Here is a 23,878-nt window from a genome sequence, read left to right on the forward strand (position 1 = left end):
AGAAAAAATATCCTTCAAGAATGAATGCAAAATGAAGACATTTTTAGGTCAAACTAAGGGAATTTGTCACCAGTGGACCTGAACTAGAACCATATTGCGTTGAAAGAAGTTCTTCAAGCTGAAAGGAAATATTAGACAGAAATGACCGATTTTGAGCATTACCATAAAGATATACTAATCAAGACAGCAGAGTATTGGTGAAAGAATAGACACATCAATCAATGTAATAGAATAGAGAGCTCAGGAATAGATCGACCCAAATTTAGCTAATTTTTGAAAAAGATGAAAACACAATTCAATGGAGAAAGGATAAATTACACAAATATATACGTTTATCAAAACTCAGCAAATGTACACTTAAGATTTATGCATTTCATTGTATATATGCAAGTTTAAAAGAAAAAAAATAAAGTGATGAACTTTAATGATTTGCATATTGACAGATTTAGGAGTGAAATGCATCAATGTCTTCAATTTACTTTGAAATGCATTAAAAACAAGATGGATTGATGCATGGATAGAAGAATGAATAGAAAAGTGATAAAGCAGATTAGTAAAATGATAATGGTCAAATCCAAGTGGCAGTTATACAGGTGCTTCTAGTATTATTTTTCTCTCTCTGTTTAAAGTGTTTTGTGTAAAAAAATAATAACGGACTGCCTGTTATGGACTGGTATTTCTAACCATGGTCCCCCAAATCAGGAAAAAGTAGTTCTTTATTCTCAGGTATCTCCTAGTCTAGTGAGAGAAACAAACATGTAAATCATAAAAATATGGTACTATAAATTCAGTAGGGATGAATAAAGGTTATTATGACAACATGGAGAAAGGTCCCATAATCCAAACCAAGGGTGGTCAGAGGTGGTGAGGAAAGGGGTCTAGTATTAGGTGATGCTTTTACTGAGTCCTAAAGGATGAAAAACAGTTTGCCAGAAAAGTTGAGGAAAGAAGGCAAGGGAGGAAAGAGTATTCCAGGTAGAGGAGATAGCATGGGCAAAGACAAGAAGAGGATTTACAAAAGAAATGAGTGGGATATTAAATGTAATTAGAAGCCAAACACTGCAGTTTGGGCCTGTGTTATTGGGAGCTATAGAATGGTCTTAAATAAGGAAGTAGCATGAACACATTTGAGTTTTAGACAGACTGCTCTGGCAGCTGTGGAAGACAATTGAAGTATTGCTTCTGCAAGAGTAATTAGGCTGTTATAATAATAAGACTTGATGGGAGCCTGAACTAGGATTTACATTTTAAGGATGGGGGAAAAAGGGATGTCAGTTTAAGGCACAGGAAGGAAGCAAGGTTGGATATGGGTTTGGGGTGGCCATATAATTTATCATCTATAAAGGGCACTTTTGAGAGTGAAAGTTGGCATTTTGATAATTATGCCAGGGCACCAGGAATTAACTGAAATAGTCTAGGGTAAGTGGAGCATGTTGTCAGACGAGATATGACGGGGCATGTATTGAAGAGGAGCCTAGAATGGCTCTGAAACCCCTAACTCAGCTGACAGAGATGGGAGCAGGTTTAAAAGTAAAGATGATGACATACAAAGAAGTTTGTGATTTGTTGGTTTCTGCTCTAAGGAATTTACAATCTAGAGAACACTCAACTTTTCTTGGCTACGGTAGTCAGGGATAGAAGAGGCATCTGAGCTGGATCATAAAGAATGTAGGTTTTGGATCTCCAGAAAGATAGAAGGAGACATAAGACCAAAGTGAGCCCTGTGCCTTGAGCTCTGAAAATAACATTTTTCTTAGAGCTGGGTTTTTTGATTATTTAAATAGTTAAAAAATGGAAATAACTCAAGTATCCCATTATTAGAATTTTAGGAGTCCAAGTGAGAAATAGACACCAAAACAGACAGATGAGGTCAATATATCTATATCTATCTCTATTATTGTTATTACCAGATCTGGACTGGAGCAGGTAACTGGGACCTGCAGCCACCATTGTGCTTCCTGATTGGATCTCGGGAGTCCTCACGGGGAGAGGAGTCTCTAAGGCAGTCACCACGATATTCTTGTTTTCAGAGGTATTCTGTAACTTCAAGGTGGAGCTCCTTTCCAGGTAGATGATTATCCATCTAGAAGAAGAATCACTGTCTTATCTGTATCAAGCCCTGAGAGGGGGTTTAGAGAGAGAAAGATAACAGGTGACATCTGACTTTTATGTCATTAACTTCTTCCTATCAAAAAAGTAAATCAACTGATGTTGGAATCTTCTTACTTAACCAGTTGGATAATTCCCTCCTCTTCCAATGTTGGGGAGTTAAAGGAGGGGTGGGGAAAAGAGATAAAAGCTTTACTGGCATGCTGTCCTTTCCTGGAATGAAAGTTATTTCGTGGACACATGAAGGCAGGAGAGTAGAGTCCCTTCTAACATACTTTATATTTCTATCATAATTCAAGTCCAGTTTGGTTATCCATTTCAGAAATATATTAATATATTCTCATGTGGCAACACCCTTTATAGAACACTCCCACTATGCCTCTGCCTGCAAGTCTCCTTTTTTCCTTTATCCTAATGGTTTCTAGGCACTGACATCCTCATATATGTAGATTTACATTCAATTACAAATTCTTTAGGCTGCAATTTCATTTTGCTTCCATTTCTATCTGATTGGTTTCTTTTGAACAAGATATACCTCTTGATCACTGTCTTCATAATGAATTCTATACCACCAAGTCTCAGCCATATTTATGAGGTAAAATTGATCTTCTTTGCTAAGCCTCAAGTTCACCTTGATTTTTTCCCCCCTAATCTATATTGAATGCATTGGTATATCTACTAAAATATATGTAGATAGGGCTTCCCTGGTGGCGCAGTGGTTGAGAGTCCGCCTGCTGATGCAGGGGACGCGGGTTCGTGCCCCGGTCCAGGAAGATCCCACATGTCGTGGAGCGGCTGGGCCCATGAGCCATGGCCGCTGAGCCTGCGTGTCCGGAGCCTGTGCTCCGCAACGGGAGAGGCCACAACAGTGAGAGGCCCGCGTACCACAAAATAAATAAATAAATAAAATAAAATATATGTAGATTCTTGTACTTTCAACTATGTTCTCCTTTGAATTATCTGGCACTTCATCCACTGTTAAATCTTTTTTTTCAATGTCAGAAGCGTTGTTGACTGTCTTAATATTTTTGCCATTTTACTGAGAATATTTCATCTTCCTTTTCAATTTCAAGTCCTCTCAATCAGAACAGCAAATTATTTTCTTCCCAGTCATCATGATATATTCTTTGTCAGAGGTATTCTATAACCTCTAGATGGAACTCAAGGATACATGCCCTACTCCCTCTTTCCAAAGTCAAGGAAGAAGAAGATGTGTACTGATATCTATCTATATATCTAGATCTATAATCTGTATATCTATATATCTTCACCAAAAAATAAGTGCCTTTTGGTGGGTAGAGGAAAATCTCTCTCAGGACTGGATGATATCTTTGGAGACTTTTTTCTCCTTATCTTTTCATCCTTGCAAGATGAACTGGGAAAGACTTCTATTCGGAGGAGTCCCTTATCATGGTGGACCTAGAAGAGCTAGGTAGAAGACAGAAGAGGAAGGCTGGCAAGTACATCTTAGCTGAGATTGACTTTGTAACTCTGGAAAATGGGCTTTATTTTCCGTGCTGTCACTATGAGGGTAGTAAGATCTAGAAAGCCAAGAAGAAGGTCATTCAGCTTCATTTTAATTAAAGCTTAAGGCTAAAGGGTCAAAAGTAATGCGCATAGCTCATCTAGACCAGTGTTGGGGAAAATATTACAAGCCTCTTCTTAATATTTACATATGGGGGCTTCTGTTCCATTCTTCAGGAAGAAACAGTATTGGAGAAACACTTCTTGCCCTTTTATCCAAACTCTTCCTCCAACAAGGAGGGTGAAACTAATTCAACTGGTGAAACTAGGGAGTCCTTGGAAGCCTTTGAGTCCCATTAATGGGAGCACAGCCATTGCACTGTGACTCAAGTGACATAGGACATCTCTTTCATCTATACATGCTTCCAGGATTAGCAGGGACTTGCTGTTCTCTATTCCCTAATTTCAGCTTCTTCAAGACTGTAACTGCATGGGTACATCAGGGTTGCATATTTACCAAACTCTAGGTTTGGGGAGTGGTAAAGGAAGCCTTGCAATGACCTCTGATTCTGATTTATTGGCAATTGAGCTGATAGTTTGATACTGATTTAGCTAGTTATTTATGTTTGTACCCTGAAGGGGACAAGGAAAAGTGCTAATTTGAGTACCAAATCCCACCCTGAACTTTCAGCACCCAGCTTACCAAGGAAGTAGATCCTACTGAGATACCAAAGGTTTAGCTAGGAAAAGAGCTTTGCATGTTCCTGGAGTGTATTCTCTGCATATGGCTCCCTCCTCACCAATGTGACCTGTTACAGTGTCATCTACTCAAGGATTCAAGGACTTAGTATCCCAATCAAATGTCTCTTTTCATCAGCGATAATCAGCATCCCTAGCTAAAATCCTATTCTTTTTGGAACTTTGTGTTTTGGTCTGGAAAATCAAAACATATCTATATTATCCTCCATTTTCTAATAATCTACAATTTACTTCTCATATTCTTTCCTTTTAAAGCCCCAATACAATGTGGAAGAAATGGTTAAATCATTACCTGTCATGTGGCAAAGATGTCCTAGTCATAGGCCACTATAGTTAGAGTGGTGAAGATATAAAATAGGTTGTAATAGGGGAAAATGCACAAGCAGAGACGTAGCAGAACACACACACTCCCACAAGCACTTCTTTTGCTAGAGAGTTGTTGACTCAAGCTGGGCATAGCTGGACAGGGTGCACTATAACCAATGATTCAGTGGAGAAGACTTTGCTCCTGTAATGCTCTGCATATTTATAGGAATTATAAATTTATTTTTATAGGAACTATATATTCATATTTACAGGTACTATATATTTGTAGGAACTTGTTAGACCAGAATTGGCAAAATTTTTTCTGTAAGGGACCAAAGAGTAAGTATTTTCAGCTCTGTGGTACATAGGTTCTGTCACAGCTACTCAACTCTGTACTGTATTGCGAAAGCAGACATAGCCAGTATGTATATTAATGGGCATGGCTGTGTCTCAATAACACTTTATTTACAAAGGAGGTGGTGGGTCAGATTTGACTCATGGAGCCAGTTTGCTAACCATTTATCTAGATAACAGTGTAAGAGTGAGCACTTTGTATTCAGAAGTGGTCTTGGTAGAAAGGGAGAACTTTTGGAACTTAACACCTGGTGTGTCAGCCTGTTCTTCTATTGACCTAACTCTGACTGGCTGAGTCAGCTTTCTGCCACGCTACCAAAAGGGATCTGGAATGAACCTCTGGAACTAGACGCCAGGAGCACTGTTATTCATTTCACATGAGTCTACAGGAGAAGATAGGACTCACAGCAACATTTCTAGAAAGACCTGTCTGAAGTTACAGTCTCCAATTCGTTACCTTCTCAATCAACTCCAGTAGAGCATCTATCCCCACCATGTTTTTGAAAAGGTCATTCATTATCAGTCTCCATGTTATAAAACCCAAAGATGGCTCTCTGTACTCTCCTTACTCAGTCACTCTGCAGTGTGCATGTAGCTGACTGCTTTGTCTTTCTTAATGCACCATCTTCTCTTGGCTTCTATGGCACTGCATTTTCTGCATTTTCCTTCTGCTTCATTGGCTACTCTTTTCCTGTTTGTCTGTATTGGCTCCATCAGCACGTCATCTAAATGTCAGAGTGCCACACAGTTAGGTTTTGGGCACACGCTCTCCTCTATTTGTTCTTCCTCCATAACTAATTTCATTTAGTCCTTTGGTTTAAATGACATTTATATTCAATGATTCCAAAATTTACAACTCCACCTCTGGCATTTCCTTTCAGCTTTAGAGCCATATATGCAATTATATTTTTGATGTTTATGTTTGGCTGTTTAATAGCCATCTCAAGTTTAATATTTCCAAGGCAGAAGGAAACCTTTTCCCCAGCTTTCAGTATCTCAGTGTATAGCACTATCCTTACAGCTAACCAAGTAAAAGCCCACCTCGTTCTTTATTTCTCTCTCACACAAGCTTCTCTTCGGAACCATAAGCAGAACGGAGCCCAAACCAAACAGCTTCTCTCCATGTCTACTAATCCAAGTCACCCCCCTGCTGGACGGCTGTAACAATCCACTGATTCTTCGAAATTCTCCTTTCTGGTTACAACCTCTTCTCCAAGGAACAGCCAGAGTGCTATGTTTAAACGGTAAATCGGATTGTGTCTCTTTCTGCAGAGAACCTTTAATGACTTCTTGGCACATGCAAAGAAAACCTAAAGTTCTTATGTTATTCGGTCCCTCTGAGACTCTCCAATCTCCTCTTCTGTCAGTCTCCCCCTCACTCCCTTTGTTTCAGCTATGTTGGCTTGTTCCCATTGTAGAACTTTTTATACCAGCTCTTTCTTCTGTCTGAAATGTTCTTCTCCCCAAGATCTTTGTGTGACCAGTTCCGTTTCTGAGCCTCAGCTCAAAAGTCATCCTCTCAGGCCTTTCCTTATTAACTATTTATCACTTCACTCACCACCCATGGACATTGTCTATTACATTGTCTATTGTAATAGTGATAGACAATGTTCTTATTTTCCTCATAGCTCTTACCTTGATTATAAGGGCCTATGTTTATGTGTTTCTTGTGTGTCTCCCAATAGAAAGTAAGCTCCTGAGAGCAGGGACCTTGTCTTCTAGTTACACTCTGTATCACCTACAGCATTGCTTAGTAGAGAGTTGCCTCGCAGTAAATACTTGCTGAAATTAAACAGATAATGTACCTCAGAAAGCTTCTTTGCTTTCTTAAATATCTGAGTCAGGAATATTGTTTACCATCTGATCAGCTTTGATTCGTAAACAGTCACATCTCTCAGCAGTGAGTCATCAACCCCCACAATGCATCTCTTCTTCCTGTGGCGGTTGATTGGTTTCTGGATCTTTCTAGGCTCTTTACTCCTGGATACAGAAAATACGGGGCTGCCTCTTCCTGAGAGGCTCACTCTGCACTGTCTTTTCTTTTCTTGCTAAGTCACAGTTTCTATCAGTTTCTTGATCTCCTTATACTTTTTAAGAGATTTAAAATTTTAAATCCTTTTGGATTTTCTTTGATTATGATACATACTTATATATGATAAAGAGTCTGTGGACTCCTGAGTCCAGTTGGGGCAGTTCCAACTCACTCCACCCCTGTGGTCTCAGCGTAATTATTTTTTTTTAAATAAATTTATTTATTTTATTTATTTATTTTTGGCTGCATTGGGTCTTTATTGCTGCATGCGGGCTTTCTCTAGTTGTGGCGAGTGGGAGCTACTCTTTGTTGCGGTACGTGGGCTTCTCATTGTGGTGGCTTCTCTTGTTGCAGAGCACAGGCTCTAGGTGCATGGGCTTCAGTAGTTGTGGCACGTGGGCTCAGTAATTGTGGCTCGTGGGCTCTAGGGTGCAGGCTCAGTAGTTGGGGCGCACAGGCTTAGTTGCTCTGTGGCATGTGGGATCTTCCTGGACCAGGGCTCGAACCCGTGTCCCCTGCATTGACAGGCGGATTCTTAACCACTGCACCACCAGGGAAGCCTCAGCATAATTATTAATGGCACCTCCTTATGTTCCCCAAATTGTCTCAGTTTGGACAATATACTATATGGTCACCCTTACTGGTCACCCTTACTGGTAAGCCTTCCTGCAGTCATTCCTGCTCGTTTGTCATCCAACCTCTGTTCCCCAGTTTTTAATCCCTTCTGGTGAGGGGTCTCAGGTGGCATTACGCTCTTAGTGGATCCCCAGGGAGCTCTCATTACACACTGTCACATCTGGCCATGGAACTCCAACGTGGGCTTTGCAGCCACTGTCTTCTCGTACCATGACAGGCAGACTCATTTATCTCAGTGAGATGAATTAGCAATTAACAATTCGCCTCCTTAGAGCTGCTGAGCTGGGCTTTGCACAGGGAACTGCCTGCCTCAGAAAGCTGAGTCATCAGCCAAAACCCACAGCCTTCAATATTTGAAAACTCCGTCTCTTCCTCTTCTGCCAGATGAATTGCTTGCTGTTTGTTAACGGGACTGCTAGTCTAGGCTGAAATGAAATTTCTTTCTTTCTCTTTTTCTTTCATTCTTTTCCTTTTTTTGTCTTATATTTAGCCTGCTTGTGCCTCATTGGCCTACACTTCAGGAATCAATAGTAAATCATTTTACTTATTGATTATATCTGGTTTGGCCAAGTCTTTTCATAGCCATTGATGCTATGGCTTAAAATGCTATGGTATTCTCCTCCTAAATAGTCTATAATTAGATTTCTACCACTGCACTATATTAGTCTTCACCCAAATTAGTTTTACTTTACCTCATTTCACAAGGGAATCCTACAACATGGGGTGATGTTCCACTGTAGCAGCTGTGATTTGATTCCATCTGCCTTAATGTTGTCTTTTGAGTTATTCTGACATCATTTTGACAACATTCTCTGCCTGTGCCATAGGCTAATAGATTTTTGCCATCGTGTAGCTGATTTACTATGGTATCACTTGACTTGGGGAGGCTATTTTAGTCTCTGAAGACAACTGTTTTTGGTGCTTTAACATGCAAATATTAATTCTATTCATTTGTGTTAAAATAAGTTCTAAGGTTCTGAGGTTTTCATTGTATTCCTTAGTTTCTGCTGTGTAACAAACTTCCTCAAAACTTAATTGCTTAAAACAATAACCATTACTTTAGTTCATGATTCAGTGGGTTGGTAGTTTGGGCTGAGGTCGGCTGGGAGGTTTGTTGTGCTGATCTGGGCTGGGCTCACTCAGGTAAATGCAGTCACTTCAGCTGGTTCTGCTTCTGTGGTTTGGTGTGCAATTGGCTGGAGTGATGGGGGCCAATGAGCCATATGTTTCTGATCATCCAGCAGGCTCTTCTGGGCTTGTTCACGTGGGGTTTCAAGAACATCAAAAGACATGTCCCAAGGCACAAGTGATTTTCAAGCCTCTGCTTATGTCACATTTACTAATGTTTATTTGGCCAAAGTGGGACATATGGCTAAGAGTAGTTTGAGAGGATACTGCAGAATCACATGGCCTTTTTTTTGCAAACAATTTATCAAAAGATCGTAAACAGAAACATTGCCATAATTAGACCTTCTGTGTAGAATTCAGTGAAATTCTACACATAAAACACTTTATAAACATGTGAAAAGAACTTTATTGTCAAGTTTCACCTAGTTATTCCATGACATAATCCTAGAGAACAATATTATAGTGAGAGTCTAGTATATTTTAGTACATTTTATGGACTGAATTGTGTCCCCACCCCCCAAATTCATGTTGAAGTTCTGATTCCTAGTAGTTTAAAACAAATTCCCATGACCTGTATTTGGAGATAGGGTCTTTAAAGAGGTAATTAAGGTAAAATGAGTCCTTAACCCAATATGACTGGTGTCCTTACACAGAAGGGGGATCAGGACACAGACACGTGTGCGCAGAGGAAAGGCCATGTGAGGACACAGAGTGACCATCTACAACCTAGGGGAGAGGCCTCAGAAGAGACCAACATTGCTGACTCCTTAACCTTGGACTTCCCAGCTGCCATCACTCTAAGAAAATAAATCTTTGTTGTTTAAGCCACCTAGTCTGTGGTATTTTGTTACGGTGGCCCTAGCAAACTAATATAGTAAATATATTTAAATTATAAACCAATTAAATTATACATCGTTACTGAAGTCAGTATTTAAAGAAATGATTATTTTCTACCCAGTATTGTACTAAAATATTAACAATTATGCCAAAGAAAATTGCATTTCATCCACTCTTTCAAAAGTCATTATTGAGTTCTGATTCTGTTCAAGAAAACCATTTTAGCATTTTTGTGATTCCTGCACAAAAATAGATTATAATGCAGTTGAGAAGATAGGGCTGAGGCTTTTGGGGGAAAAACATGCTTATATAACGGCATATGTTCTTTGAATTATTCTTATTTTCTTGTATGTTTGAATTCTCGCAATTCTGTGTGTTCCTTTAAGGTGAACACTATCTCCTGTGTCTTTGCCCTTTAGTACCTAAAAATTGATGAATATTTTTGATTAAAAGTTGCACTTGGTGTGAGCTACAACAGAGCAAGAAAGGTGTCAGGTGTAGTCTGTGAAAGGGAGATAACATCAAGGGTGACTGATGGAATAATAACAGCTGATGTTCAGGGGTAGTGGACCTATTCTGTAGGGCTCTGGAACCAAGAAGTCCAGGTATGAATTCTGTTCAGACATTCCAGGAGGCAGATAGTTATGTCAGATAGAAGTAGGTTTTATCTCAGGGTCATTTGTTCCCTGTTTCTCAGTAGGTCCAATTTGTTTTGGGGGGCTAACTTTGAGAGCTCTGGTTTTCATCCCCTATCATCCTAAGTGTTATGGATTCCTTAGAAAATGCTGAATATAAGCATGGAATGTTGTGGTTCACATAGTATCCAGAAAAGCAAAGGAAATTCCTAGGCAGAGAATAGTCTCTTTAGAACAGATTTATTCAAAGACATTATGGGAAACATGAGCTATAATTGTTAATGGCTATAAACATTAAGAGTTTGATTCTTTGTCCAGAAAGGGGGAACTCAGCTCACCTTTGCAGTTAGAAACAGTTCTCATTCAGTATTTGTGAAAGGAAAGGAGATTGCCTGTACATTTTCACAGGAGCAGAAGGCATTTTGTTTATGCTATCCTACTTCTTAGGCGGACTACTCTTAAAAAACCTATCAGTAGTTTCAACATGTCAACTTCTGTCAACATGTCCAGCAATTTTTCAGTAGGAATTAAAGCTGGGTGGAATTCTGGGGAGTCAAGAGCTAGGGAAATGACCTCTTCTAAAGCTGACAGAAGCTCAGGTGCTCAGAGAATGTGAAATGAAAAGTGTGAATAGAAACTAAATAGAAGAATTAAGCAAACAGACTTAAAACTCAAACTATAGGAAACATTGTTTTTTCTGAGTTGCAGTATCACTGAATTTTTTTTTTCCTATCTTTGGGTAGATTCCATTTTTTGCAAACTTAAAGGGTTATACATACCTACCAAGTAATTTCATATAGACATATATTGTTAATGTAGTACTTTCATAGGCGTTAAATAATTAGCATAGTGTCTTGGAAATACGTCAATTTAAGCAATACTATACAAAACTTTAAGTTAGAAAATATTTGAGGGGCTTCCCTGGTGGTGCAGTGGTTAAGAATCCGCCTGCCAATGCAGGGGACACGGGATCAAGCCCTGGGCCCTGTGGAGCAACTAAGCCCGTGCGCCACAACTACTGAGCCTGTGCTCTAGAGCCCACGAGCCACAACTACTGAAGCCCAAGTGCCTAGAACCTGTGCTCTACAACTAGAAAAGCCACTGCAATGAGAAGCCTGTGCACTGCAGCGAAGAGTAGCCCCCGTTCACGGCAGCTAGAGAAAGCCCGTGCACAGCAACAAAGACCTGAAGCAGCCAAAATATAAATAAATAAATAAATAAAATTGATACTTTAACAACAAAAAAATCGAAAGCTTCAGAAGGGAAAGATGTCAATAATGATAAGAAAAAGTCAGAGCTTCTGAAAACTATGTTATACCCGTTTCCCTGAAGAACACTCTTGTGTAGGTAGACAATATTGATTTCTTTTTTTACATCTTTATTGGAGTATAATTGCTTTACAATGGTGTGTTAGTTTCTGCTTTATAACAGAGTGAATCAGTTATACATATACATATGTTCCCATATCTCCTCCCTCATGCATCTCCCTCCCTCCCACCCTCCCTATCCCACCCCTCCAAGAGGTCACAAAGCACAGAGCTGATCTCCCTGTGCTATGTGGCTGCTTCCCACTAGCTATCTATTTTACATTTGGTAGTGTATATATGTCCATGCCTCTCTCTCGCTTTGTCACAGCTTCCCCTTCCCCCTCCCCATATCCTCAAGTCCATTCTCTAGTAGGTCTGTGTCTTTATTCCCGTCTTACCCCTAGGTTCTTCATGACATTTTTTTTCTTATATTCCATATATATGTGTTAGCATATGGTATTTGTCTTTCTGACTTACTTCACTCTGTGTGACAGACTCTAGGTCCATCCATCTCATTACAAATAACTCAATTTCGTTTCTTTTTATGGCTGAGTAATATTCCATTGTATATATGTGCCACATCTTCTTTATCCATTCATCCGATGATGGGCACTTAGGTTGTTTCCATCTCCTGGCTATTGTAAATAGAGCTGCAATGAACAATTTGGTACATGCCTCTTTTTGAATTATGGTTTTCTCAGTGTATATGCCCAGTAGTGGGATTGCTGGGTCATATGGTAGTCCTATTTGTAGTTTTTGAAGGAACCTCCATACTGTTCTCCATAGTGGCTGTACCAACTCACATTCCCACCAGCAGTGCAAGAGTGTTCCCTTCTCTTCACACCATCTCCAGCATTTATTGTTTGTAGATTTTTTGATGATGGCCATTCTGACTGGTGTGAGATGATATCTCATTGTAGTTTTGATTTTCATTTCTCTAATGGTTAATGATGTTGAGCATTCTTTCATGTGTTTGTTGGCAATCTGTATATCTTCTTTGGAGAAATGTCTATTTAGGTCTTCTGCCCATTTTTGGATTGGGTTGTTGGTTTTTTTGTTACTGAGCTGCATGAGCTGCTTGTAAATTTTGGAGATTAATCCTTTGTCAGTTGCTTTATTTGCAAATATTTTCTCCTATTCTGAGGGTTGTCTTTTAGTCTTGTTTATGGTTTCCTTTGCTGTGCAAAAGCTTTGAAGTTTCATTAGGTCCCATTTGTTAATTTTTGTTTTTATTTCCATTTCTCTAGGAGGTGGGTCAAAAAGGATCTTGCTGTGATTTATGTCATAGAGTGTTCTGCCTATGTTTTCCTCTAAGAGTTTGATAGTTTCTGGCCTTACATTTAGGTCTTTAATCCATTTTGAGCTTATCTTTGTGTATGGTTTTAGGGAATGTTCTAATCTCATACTTTTACATGTACCTGTCCAGTTTTCCTAGCACCACTTACTGAAGAGGTTGTCCTTTCTCCACTGTATATTCCTGCCTCCTTTATCAAAGATAAGGTGACCATATGTGCGTGGGTTTATCTCTGGGCTTTCTATCCTGTTCCATTGATCTATATTTCTGTTTGTGTGCCAGTACCATACTGTCTTGATTACTGTAGCTTTGTAGTATAGTCTGAAGTCAGGGAGCCTGATTCCTCCAGCTCTGTTTTTCTTTCTCAAGATTGCTTTGGCTCTTCGGGGTCTTTTGTGTTTCCATACAAATTGTGAAATTTTTTGTTCTAGTTCTGTGAAAAATGCACTGGTAGTTTGATAGGGATTGCACTGAATCTGTAGATTGCTTTGGGTAGTAGAGTCATTTTCACAATGTTGATTCTTCCAATCCAAGGGCATGGTATATTTCTCCATCTATCTGTATCATCTTTAATTTCTTTAATCAGTGTCTTATAATTATCTGCATACAGATCTTTTGTCTCCTTAGGTAGTTTTATTCCTAGGTATCTTATTCTTTTTGTTGCAGTGGTAAATGGGAGTGTTTTCTTAATTTCACTTTGAGATTTTTCATCATTAGTGTACAGTAATGCAAGAGATTTCTGAGCATTAATTTTGTATCCTGCTACTTTGCCAAATTCATTGATTATCTCTAGTAGTTTTCTGATAGCATCTTTAGGATTCTCTATGTATAGTATCATGTCATCTGCAAACAGTGACAGCTTTACTTCTTTTCTGATTTGGATTCTTTTTATTTCTTTTTCATCTCTGATTGCTGTGGCTAACACTTCCAAAACTATGTTGAACAATAGTGGTGAGAGTGGGCAACCTTGTCTTGTTCCTGATCTTAGTGGAAATGGTTTCAGTTTTTCACCATGGAGAACTATGTTGGCTGTGGGTTTGTCATATATGGCCTTTATTATGTTGTGGAAAGTTCCATCTGTGCCTACTTTCTGCAGGGTTTTTATCATAAATGGGTGTTGAATTTTGTCAAAAGCTTTCTCTGCATCTATTGAGATGATCATATGGTTTTTCTCCTTCAATTTGTTAATATGGTGTATCACGTTGATTGATTTGCGTATATTGAAGAATCCTTGCATTCCTGGGATAAACCCCACTTGATCATGGTGTATGATTCTTTTAATGTGCTGTTGAATTCTGTTTGCTAGTATTTTGTTGAGGATTTTTGCATCTATGTTCATCAGTGATATTGGCCTGTAGTTTTCTTTCTTTGTGACATCCTTGTCTGGTTTTGGTATCAGGGTAATGGTGGCCTCGTAGAATGGGTTTGGGAGTGTTCCTCCCTCTGCTATATTTTGGAAGAGTTTGAGAAGGAGAGGTGTTAGCTCTTCTCTAAATGTTTGATAGAATTCACCTGTGAAGCCATCTGGTCCTGGGCTTTTGTTTGTTGGAAGATTTTTAATCACAGTTTCAATTTCAGTGCTTGTGAATGGTCTGTTCATATTTTCTGTTTCTTCCTGATTCAGTCTTGGCAGGTTGTGCATTTCTAAGAATTTGTCCATTTCTTCCAGGTTGTCCATTTTATTGGCATAGAGTTGCTTGTAGTAATCTCTCATGATCTTTTGTATTTCTGCAGTGTCAGTTGTTACTTCTCCTTTTTCATTTCTAATTCTATTGATTTGAGTCTTCTCCCTTTTTTTCTTGATGAGTCTGGCTAATGGTTTATCAATATTGTTTATCTTCTCAAAGAACCAGCTTTCAGTTTTATTGATCTTTGCTATCGTTTCCTTCATTTCTTTTTCATTTATTTCTGATCTGATCTTTATGATTTCTTTCCTTCTGCTAACTTTGGGGTTTTTTTGTTCTTCTTTCTCTAATTGCTTTAGGTGCAAGGTTAGGTTGTTTATTCGAGATGTTTCCTGTTTCTTAAGGTAGGATTGTATTGCTATAAACTTCCCTCTTAGAACTGCTTTTGCTGCATCCCATAGGTTTTGGGTCGTCGTGTCTCCATTGTCATTTGTTTCTAGGTATTTTTTGCTTTCCTCTTTGATTTCTTCAGTGATCACTTCGTTATTAAGTAGTGTGTTGTTTAGCCTCCATGTGTTTGTATTTCTTACAGATCTTTTCCTGTAATTGATATCTAGTCTCATAGCGTTGTGGTTGGAAAAGGTACTTGATACAATTTCAGTTTTCTTGAATTTACCAAGGCTTGATCTGTGACCCAAGATATGATCTATCCTGGAGAATGTTCCATGAGCACTAGAGAAAAATGTGTATTCTGTTGTTTTTGGATGGAATGTCCTATAAAAATCAATTAAGTCCATCTTGTTTAATGTATGAATAAAGCTTGTGTTTCCTTATTTATTTTCATTTTGGATGATCTGTCCATTGGTGAAAGTGGGGTGTTAAAGTCCCCTAGTATGAATGTGTTACTGTCGATTTCCCCTTTTATGGTTGTTAGTATTTGCCTTATGTATTGAGGTGCTCTTATATTGGGTGCATAAATATTTGCAATTGTTATATCTTCTTCTTGGATTGATCCCTTGATCATTATGTAGTGTCCTTCTTTGTCTCTTCTAATAGTCTTTATTTTATAGTCTATTTTGTCTGATATGAGAATTGCTACTCCAGCTTTCTTTTGGTTTCCATTTGCATGGAATATGTTTTTCCATCCCCTTACTTTCAGTCTGTATGTGTCTCTAGGTCTGAAGTGGGTCCCTTGTAGACAGCATATATATGGGTCTTGTTTTTGTATCCATTAAGCCAGTCTGTGTCTTTTGGTGGGAGCATTTAATCCATTTACATTTAAGGTAATTATTGATATGTATGTTCCTATTCCCATTTTCTTAATTGTTTTGGGTTTGTTATTGTAAGTCTTTTACTTCTCGTGTTTCTTGCCTAGAGAAGTTCCTTTAGCTTTTGTTGTAAAGCTGGTTTGGTGGTGCTGAACTCTCTCAGCTTTTGCTTGTCTGTAAAGGTTTTAATTTCTCCATCAAATCGGAATGAGATCCTTGCTGGGTAGAGTAATCTTGGTTGTAGGTTTTTCTCCTTCATCACTTTAAATATATCCTGCCAGTCTCTTCTGGCTTGCAGAGTTTCTGCTGAAAGATCAGCTGTTAACCTTATGGGGATTCCCTTGTGTGTTATTTGTTGTTTTTCCCTTGCTGCTTTTAATATGTTTTCTTTGTATTTAATTTTTGACAGTTTGATTAATATGTGTCTTGGCATGTTTCTCCTTGGATTTCTTCTGTATGGGACTCTCTGTGCTTCCTGGACTTGATTAACTATTTTCTTTCCCATATTAGGGAAGTTTTCAACTATAATCTCTTCAAATATTTTCTCAGTCCCTTTCTTTTTCTCTTCTTCTTCTGGGAACCCTACAATTCGCATGTTGGTGTGTATCATGTTGTCCCAGAGGTCTCTGAGACTCTCCTCAGTTCTTTTCATTCCTTTTTCTTTATTCTGCTCTGCAGTAGTTATTTCCACTATTTTATCTTCCATGTCACTTATCTGTTCTTCTGCCTCAGTTATTCTGCTATTGATCCCATGTAGAGTATTTTTAATTTCATTTATTGTGTTGTTCATTGTTGCTTGTTTCATCTTTAGTTCTTCTAGGTCCTTGTTAAATGTTTCTTGCATTTTGTCTATTCTATTTCCAAGATTTTGGATCATCTTTACTCTTATTATTCTGAATTCTTTTTCAGGTAGACTGCCTATTTCCTCTTCATGTGTTAGGTCTGGTGGGTTTTTATCTTGCTCCTTCATCTGCTGTGTGTTTTTCTGTCTTCTCATTTTGCTTCTCTTACTGTGTTTGGGGTCTCCTTTTTGCAGGCTGCATGTTCGTAGTTCCCGTTGTTTTTGGTGTTTGTCCCCAGTGGCTAAAGTTGGTTCAGTGGGTTGTGTAGGCTTCCTGGTGAAGGGGACTAGTGCCTGTGTTCTGGTGGATGAGGCTGGATCTTGTCTTTCTGGTGGGCAGGTCTAAGTCTGGTGTTGTCTTTTGGGGTGTCTGTGGACTTATTATGATTTTAGGCAACCTGTCTGCTAATGGGTGGGGTTGTGTTCCTGTCTTGCTAGTTGTTTGGCATAGGGTGTCCAGCACTGTAGCTTGCTGGTTGTTGAGTGAAGCTGGGTGCTGGTGTTGAGATGGAGGTATCTGGGAGATTTTCGCTGTTTGATATTACGTGGAGCTGGTAGGTCTCTTGTGGACCAGCGTCGTGAAGTTGGCTTTCCTACCTCAGAGGCACAGCACTGAGTCCTGGCTGCAGCACCAAGAGCCTTTCATCCACACGGCTCAGAATAAAAGGGAGAAAAAGTAGAAAGAAAGAAAGAAATAAGAAAGAAAGAAAGGATAAAATAAAATAAAATAAGGTAAAATAAAATATAATTATTAAGAAAAAAATTTTAAAAAAAGGAAAGAAAAAAGAAATGGACGGATAGAACCCTAGGATAAATGGTGAAAGAAACGCTATACAAAATCTCACACAGAAGCATACACATACACACTCACAAATATAGGAAAAGGGGAAAAAATAATAAATCTTGCTCTCAAAGTCCACCTCCTCAATTTGGGATGATTCGTTGCCTATTCAGGTATTCCACAGATGCAGGGTACATCAAGTTGATTGTGGAGCTTTAATCCGCTGCTCCTGAGGCTGCTGGGAGAGATTTCCCTTTCTCTTCTTTGTTCGCACAGCTCTCGGGGCTCAGCTTTGGATTTGGCCCCGCCTCTGCGCGTAGGTCGCTGGAGGGCATCTGTTCTTCGCTCAGACAGGACGGGGTTAAAGGAGAAGCTGCTTCAGGGGCTCTGGCTCAGTCATGCCAGGGGGAGGGAGTGGTGCGGATGCGGGGCGAGCCTGCGGCGGCAGAGGGCGGCATGACGTTGTACCAGTCTGAGGCGCGCTGTGCGTTCTTCTGGGGAAATTGTCCCTGGATCATGGGACCCTGGCAGTGGCGGGCTGCACAGGCTCCTGGGAAGGGAGGTGTGGATAGTGACCTGTGCTCGCACCCAGGCCTCTTGGTGGCGGCAGCAGCAGCCTTAGTGTCTCATGCCCGTCTCTGGGGTCTGCGCTTTTAGCCACTGCTCGCGCCCATATCTGGAACTCATTTAAGCAGCGCTCTGAAATCCCCTCTCCTTGTGCACCAGGAAACAAAGAGGCAAGAAAAAGTCTCTTGCCTCTTCGGCAGGTCTAGACTTTTCACCGGACTGCCTCCCAGCTAGCCGTGGTGCACTAACCCCTCCAGGCTGTGTTCACGCCGCTAGCCCCAATTGTCTCGAAAATATTGATTTTAATTGGAAAGAATATGGGTGGAAATCAAAGGAAAAAGAGAGACTAGAAATTGCAAACATAGAAGCTTACATAATCAGGACATTACTTCCAGATGGGAAAGTGAGATTATGAGAGAAAACGGTGTCGAGGCCAACTCTATGGCCTGGAGGACCTTCCTACTTTGTGGGGAGTGTAGGAAAGGGATAGAAGGGCTCATTTTTGAGGCCGAGTGGGATGAAAGGAGCTGGAAGTGGAGAGCTGAAGACCAGGAAGAAACTTTCCACCTTTGAAGAGAATAAAAACTGAGCTACTAGGTGAAGCTATTTCCCTGACCACTTTTATTTCAAATTTATTTGAATAAATAATGCATTCTCATGAAAAAAAAATAACATACAAAGTGAAAAGAGAAAAAAAAAGTGTGAAGTGTGAAGTCATTCTCCATTCCCCATTTCTGACTTTTAATTCTCCGCTCCCCTTATCCATTTCTTATTTCATTTAGAGGTTATCTAGGAATTAACATGTAATTTCACCCAGAAAAATAAAAGAAAGAAATGGTTATAGACCACATTAGTGATTCATAACCTTCTTCATTTAACATCCTTTGGGACATGTGCCATATCAGTACATATGGAGGATATCTCATTAAACAAAATACTCCAGAACATTCTATTATATGGACATGTCTTAGATTGCTCTGTACGTTTAACTGCTGTATTTTAATATTTGAGGGTTTGTTTTATTCTCCAATCTTTTGGAGCTAAATGCTTATCTCTATTAATTTTTAGTTTTTCTTCTTCAACAATAAAGGCATTTATGAGTATGAATTTGCCTCTGATTTCTTTCACAAAAATGTTTCCATATTGTAGCCTCATTGTCAGTAATTTCTAAAATATTCTGAAATTTCAGTTTCGATTATTTCTTCTTTGATTCAAAAAAAGGTTTTTCCATCAAGGAGATAATGTCTTTTTATGAAGATTTGGCTCTTAAAATATAGTGTGACTTTTTATTTATGGGCTAATTCAAGTTATTATTTTAATAATGGAAGTTTTTTAGGAAAAAAACACATTTCATGTGGAAGTAGTGCTCTATGCTGAGTCTCAGCTGATGGTGCCTGAAGAAATCTTTCACTACGATACCCTAAACCTGGCCCCGTGATTACCAGCTATCAGAATTATACAACCTCACAAGGAAATTACTGAGATCTAGGAAATGTGTACAGCAATGTAAACAATAACAGTAAGGACATCACACAGCTAAATGGCACAGTTTCAAGCTGTCAGCACTGAAGGTATTCTATTACTTATCACAAACTAGTAATCGGTGTTTCCTGCCATATTTGACAGATTCATAAACCCAATTTTTATCTTAGATAACTCAAAGGAAATTTGTTTCTCCTTGAAAAACATCCACTTTGGAGGGCAAGTAGAGCCTTCTCTGTACCCTTTCTTAATTCAATATGTACTTTGTTCATGATTTAAGGTGATTTTTCTCACCCTGTAACTCAAGAATTCTACTTCCTTCCTCCCAAGAATACCAAGTGCAATTGTTTTTGTTTAAGGCAAACTACAAAAGTGGCCAGGATGATTTGGCCAAGACATTAAGCCCGACTTCTCAGAATGCCATCAGTTCAGTTGTGGTTGCAAGGATCCCCTCCTCCCACACCAAAACTGTTCATTTGCTACATTAGCCTCAGATGGAGGTACTACGTACATGGATGCAAAACATCCGGTTGTGAGGAAAGTGTTTGGTCCATATTCGGGCACTGGGTGGACCCTGCTCAGGGAAATGGGACTCTGCATTTCTTAAGCATTTATTTATTATTGGTTATACCTAAGAGATGGAAGAAAAACACAAGTACTCTTTCTCTTTATAAAAGGCATAGTAATTTGTGGATCTGTAGCAGAAAACAGCACTCTTACGATGCTGAACAACTTTTAATAAATTGGTAATTTTAAAATGATCAAGAAATAGGTCAGTGAGAGAACAACAGGTACAAAAAAAAGAAAAACAGTTAGGGTGATGCTCATCTCTTTTATTTTTCACTTTTTTTCCTCTCCAATGTTGCAAATGATCTTCGGGCAAAACCAGTTTACAGGTTATAAATCATATAGTTTTCTGGTTTTAGGAATAATATTAGCTTATATGGTGCAATAATTCTATTAAAATATCTATTTAAGTGATTAATTCTATTTATGAGTGTCTTCTGAGCACAGCATTACAACTGTGCCTTACAGTCATTTACAGACTGATAGACGAATTGGAATGAGTAATACCCTAATACAATTAATTTGAAATGTTGTAACCTGTGTCCTCTTTCTGGAACAAGAAATTTCTTTCACCAAAGGGACTTTTATTAATGTAAGTCGTACATGAGACTCCTACACAGATTTTCTGAATTATTCCTGAGGAAAACTCTGCTTTGGAAGAGCATTACCTGGTAGAGGGCGTACTGAGCAGGCCTGGGAAGACCCGGGTTCCTGTTCCACCTCTTGCCCCAGCTCATGGGTGATTCTGTGTGCATCATTCAGCCTCTTTGGTCCTTGGTTTCTTCATCTTCAATGTGAGGAAATTAGAATAGAGATGCAAGTTCCCTGTAGCTCTAACATTTAGAGACTAGGATGAATATGATCTACATGTCCAGAAGCTTGCAGACCAAAGGTATAATTATCTGGATTTTATGATAAACATATGCTATGTCTTTCCTTTTATGTAGCAAAAGTCTTCACAAACAATTGTTTCCAAAGGAAGTTTTTCTCTGATAAAAATATATCTGAATAAATATTGAGCTGTGTCGATCATTGGGAACTGCTGGAGATTCCAGTATAATGAATTGATTATTTTCTTATCCACAGGCAGTAAAAAAGAATGTGCCTCTGAAAATGACAAAAAAACCCCCAAAAAAACCCCAAACCACACACACTGAGATGTAGTTTTTTTGTATACAAAATGGCCAAAGCTTTTTTCTTTCATTTTTTTTATTGTGGTAAAATAACATAAATACCATCTGAAACATTTTTAAGTGTACAGCTGAGTGACATTAAGTACGTTGATAAGGTTATGCAATCATTGTCACCATCCATCTCCAGAACTCTTCATCTTGCAAACCTGAAACTCTATGCTCATTGAACAGCTCCACCATTCCCTGCACCTTACACTCTTAACCACTGACCAAAACTTTTAATTCTCAAGTTCAGCTGGCTTCATTGTGTTCTCATTGTCCTTTACCTCTCTGTAGCATTGGACACCATGGACCAACTGAGGCTTTTTGAAAAGTTTTGTGGTTTTTTTGTTTCTGTTCTTGTTTTTTAACCTCTCTGTTCTCTCCAACTGCCCCTTTGCCGCCTGAGGAGAAGAAGCTTGTCTTTTCCCTTTCTTCCTAATTGGATACGTGGAAGACTTCAGTCATGAGCCTTAGCTTACCTCTCTCACTGTCACTTTTCCCTAAAAAATCGATTTTTTGTGTGTGTGACTTTAACTATCATGTCTATTTAGACAATTCAGAAATTTGTGTCTCTGGTCCTATTCTGGCACTCTAACCTCTGGTGTATCCATTGCCACTCAAGAGTGTTGCCATCACCTCATACTTAATGTTTTCAAGGATTTTATCCTGTTATCACCTCTTCCAGGATTGTTCCTCTATTTTCTCTCCCTTTTTTGCTGCTTTCTTAATGGTCTCTCACATTCTCCCAGAAACTCAAATGCTTCTTGATCTCCTGCTCCCACTCACTAAGTACAGTAGGTTCCATCTTTGAAAATACTGTATGTCTGTCTTTTACTTCCTCTTTTCAGTGGTGCCATCCAGGTATAGCTCTTGGTGGGCTGCCTGGTGTCAGACTGTTTCCTTCTGAGGCATTATGCACACTTCTGCCCCATTTACCTTCCCCGTGTCTATCACTTCACCGAACCTATTTCCCATGGTTTTCTGCCTGAACTCCTCTGCTTGGTTTCAAGTCTCTCAAACCACATTTCATCTCAAATATGCGTTCTGTACTCTGGTCACACTAGTCTCTTTCCTGCTACTTGGATATTCTTATTTCTATGCCTTTAACCACATGGTTCCTGTTTTCTGACCACCCTTTATCTTCCTCTAGCTACAATCTGATATGCGAAGGCGACTCCATTTCTCACTGATCTACTCATCTCCCCTTTCTCTAAACTTCTGTAGTCACAGCTGGTATCACAGGAATCTTAGCATCATGTACAGTCCTAGATTGCTTGCTTTTTTATGTGTATTTATTTTGTGATCTCCCTACTTAATTGCAAATTCCTTGAGGGCATAAGTCTACATAGCTGCTGAATGAGTAGAGATTTTTCATCAAACAGAAATGCCCTGGGTTTGGAAGAGCTGTAAAAAGGACAAGTTTAGAAACACATCAAGGGAAATTGGAAAGCTCCTTCTAAATTGTTTTTCAGGTGAGTTTATTGCAGTGCAGTTGTTGAGATCATGTTTTGGGAAGCAAAGCTATAGATTTTGGAAGGAGGCCAGAGAGAAAGCTCCAGTGTAGACGCCAACTAGAATTAAGATGTGGCTTATCCACAGATTCCTCTTCATATGCATGTGATTAACTTGGGATTCAGCTCTTTGTCTTAAAAAGAAGTGTTACTGAAGACCTTTGTTGCTCATGTATCATAAGCAGCCATAAAGCTATACTGAAATTTGAACATTTTGGGGGTGAAATTTCCCCTTTTAAAAGAAGGTTTCTTCATTGTCTGTACTCTGACATTAGATGGAAGTAGAGTTATGAAGTCCAAAGATCTAAAGTCACAAAGTCTAAAGATGTAATGATCCTTCCCACAGTCAGAAAATTGGATGAATTTACATTTGTGTGATTAGCTGGATTAGAGATTTATTGGGTTTATTGATTGATCTGTTCAAATAAACTGTTTTTGGTTTCATTGGTTCATTGTTTTCTGTTTTCAGTTTCATTTATTTCCGTTCTTATCTTTAAACTTCTTTTATTCTGGTTGCTTTGGTTTTGATTTTTCTTATTTTTCTAGTTTCTTAGTGTAGAAGATTCTTTTATTGATTTCAGAAATTTCTTCTTTACTAATATATACATTTAATATTATGAATACTCTTCCAAACATTGTTTTAGTTACTTGGACAAATTTTGATATGTTATATTTCTATTTTCATTCAGTTTTAAATATTTTCTACCTTCCTCTTATGGACTGAATGTTTGTAGCTCTCGCAAATTCATATATTGAAGCTCTAACCCTCCCAGGGTGATGTTATTTGGAGGTGGGACCTTAGGGAGGTAATTAGGTTTATTGTTTATTTTTAGAATTTTAAATATTTATTTATTTATATTTATCTTTGGCTGCATCGGATCTTAGTTGCAGCATGCGGGATCTTTCATTGCAGTGTGTGGGCTTCTTTTTAGTTGCGGCACGCGGACTTCTCTCTAGCTGTGGCATGCAGGCTCCAGGGTGTGTGGGCTCTGTAGTTGTGGCGCTTGGGCTCCAGAGCAAGTGGGCTCTGTAGTTTGTGGCACACGGGCTCTCCAGTTGAGGAGCATGGGCTCAGTAGTTGTGGCTCACGGGCTTAGTTGCCCCACGGCATGTGGGATCTTAGTTCCCCAACCAGGGATTGAATCCACATCCCCTGCATTGGAATGTGGATTCTTTACCATTGGACCACTGGGAAAGTCC

The 23,878-nt window shown here is 39.1% G+C and overlaps 1 protein-coding gene across 2 annotated transcripts in view; it reads left to right on the top strand.

Annotated features, from left to right (window-relative positions):
- CHRM2 (cholinergic receptor muscarinic 2) overlaps positions 1-23,878 on the top strand; it is an 800,456-nt gene that overhangs the window by 79,499 nt on the left and 697,079 nt on the right. Inside the window, exon 1 of one of the 2 annotated variants that reach the window (XR_013829692.1) lies at positions 2,037-2,067. The exons of the other annotated variant lie outside the window; for it this stretch is intronic. The gene's annotated coding sequence lies outside the window, so the exon portion shown is untranslated. Of the gene's footprint in view, positions 1-2,036; positions 2,068-23,878 lie in introns of those variants that run through there. 2 annotated transcript variants of the gene reach the window in all.

This window comes from Stenella coeruleoalba (assembly GCF_951394435.1).
Source record: "Stenella coeruleoalba genome assembly, chromosome: 9".
NCBI lineage: Eukaryota > Metazoa > Chordata > Mammalia > Artiodactyla > Delphinidae > Stenella > Stenella coeruleoalba.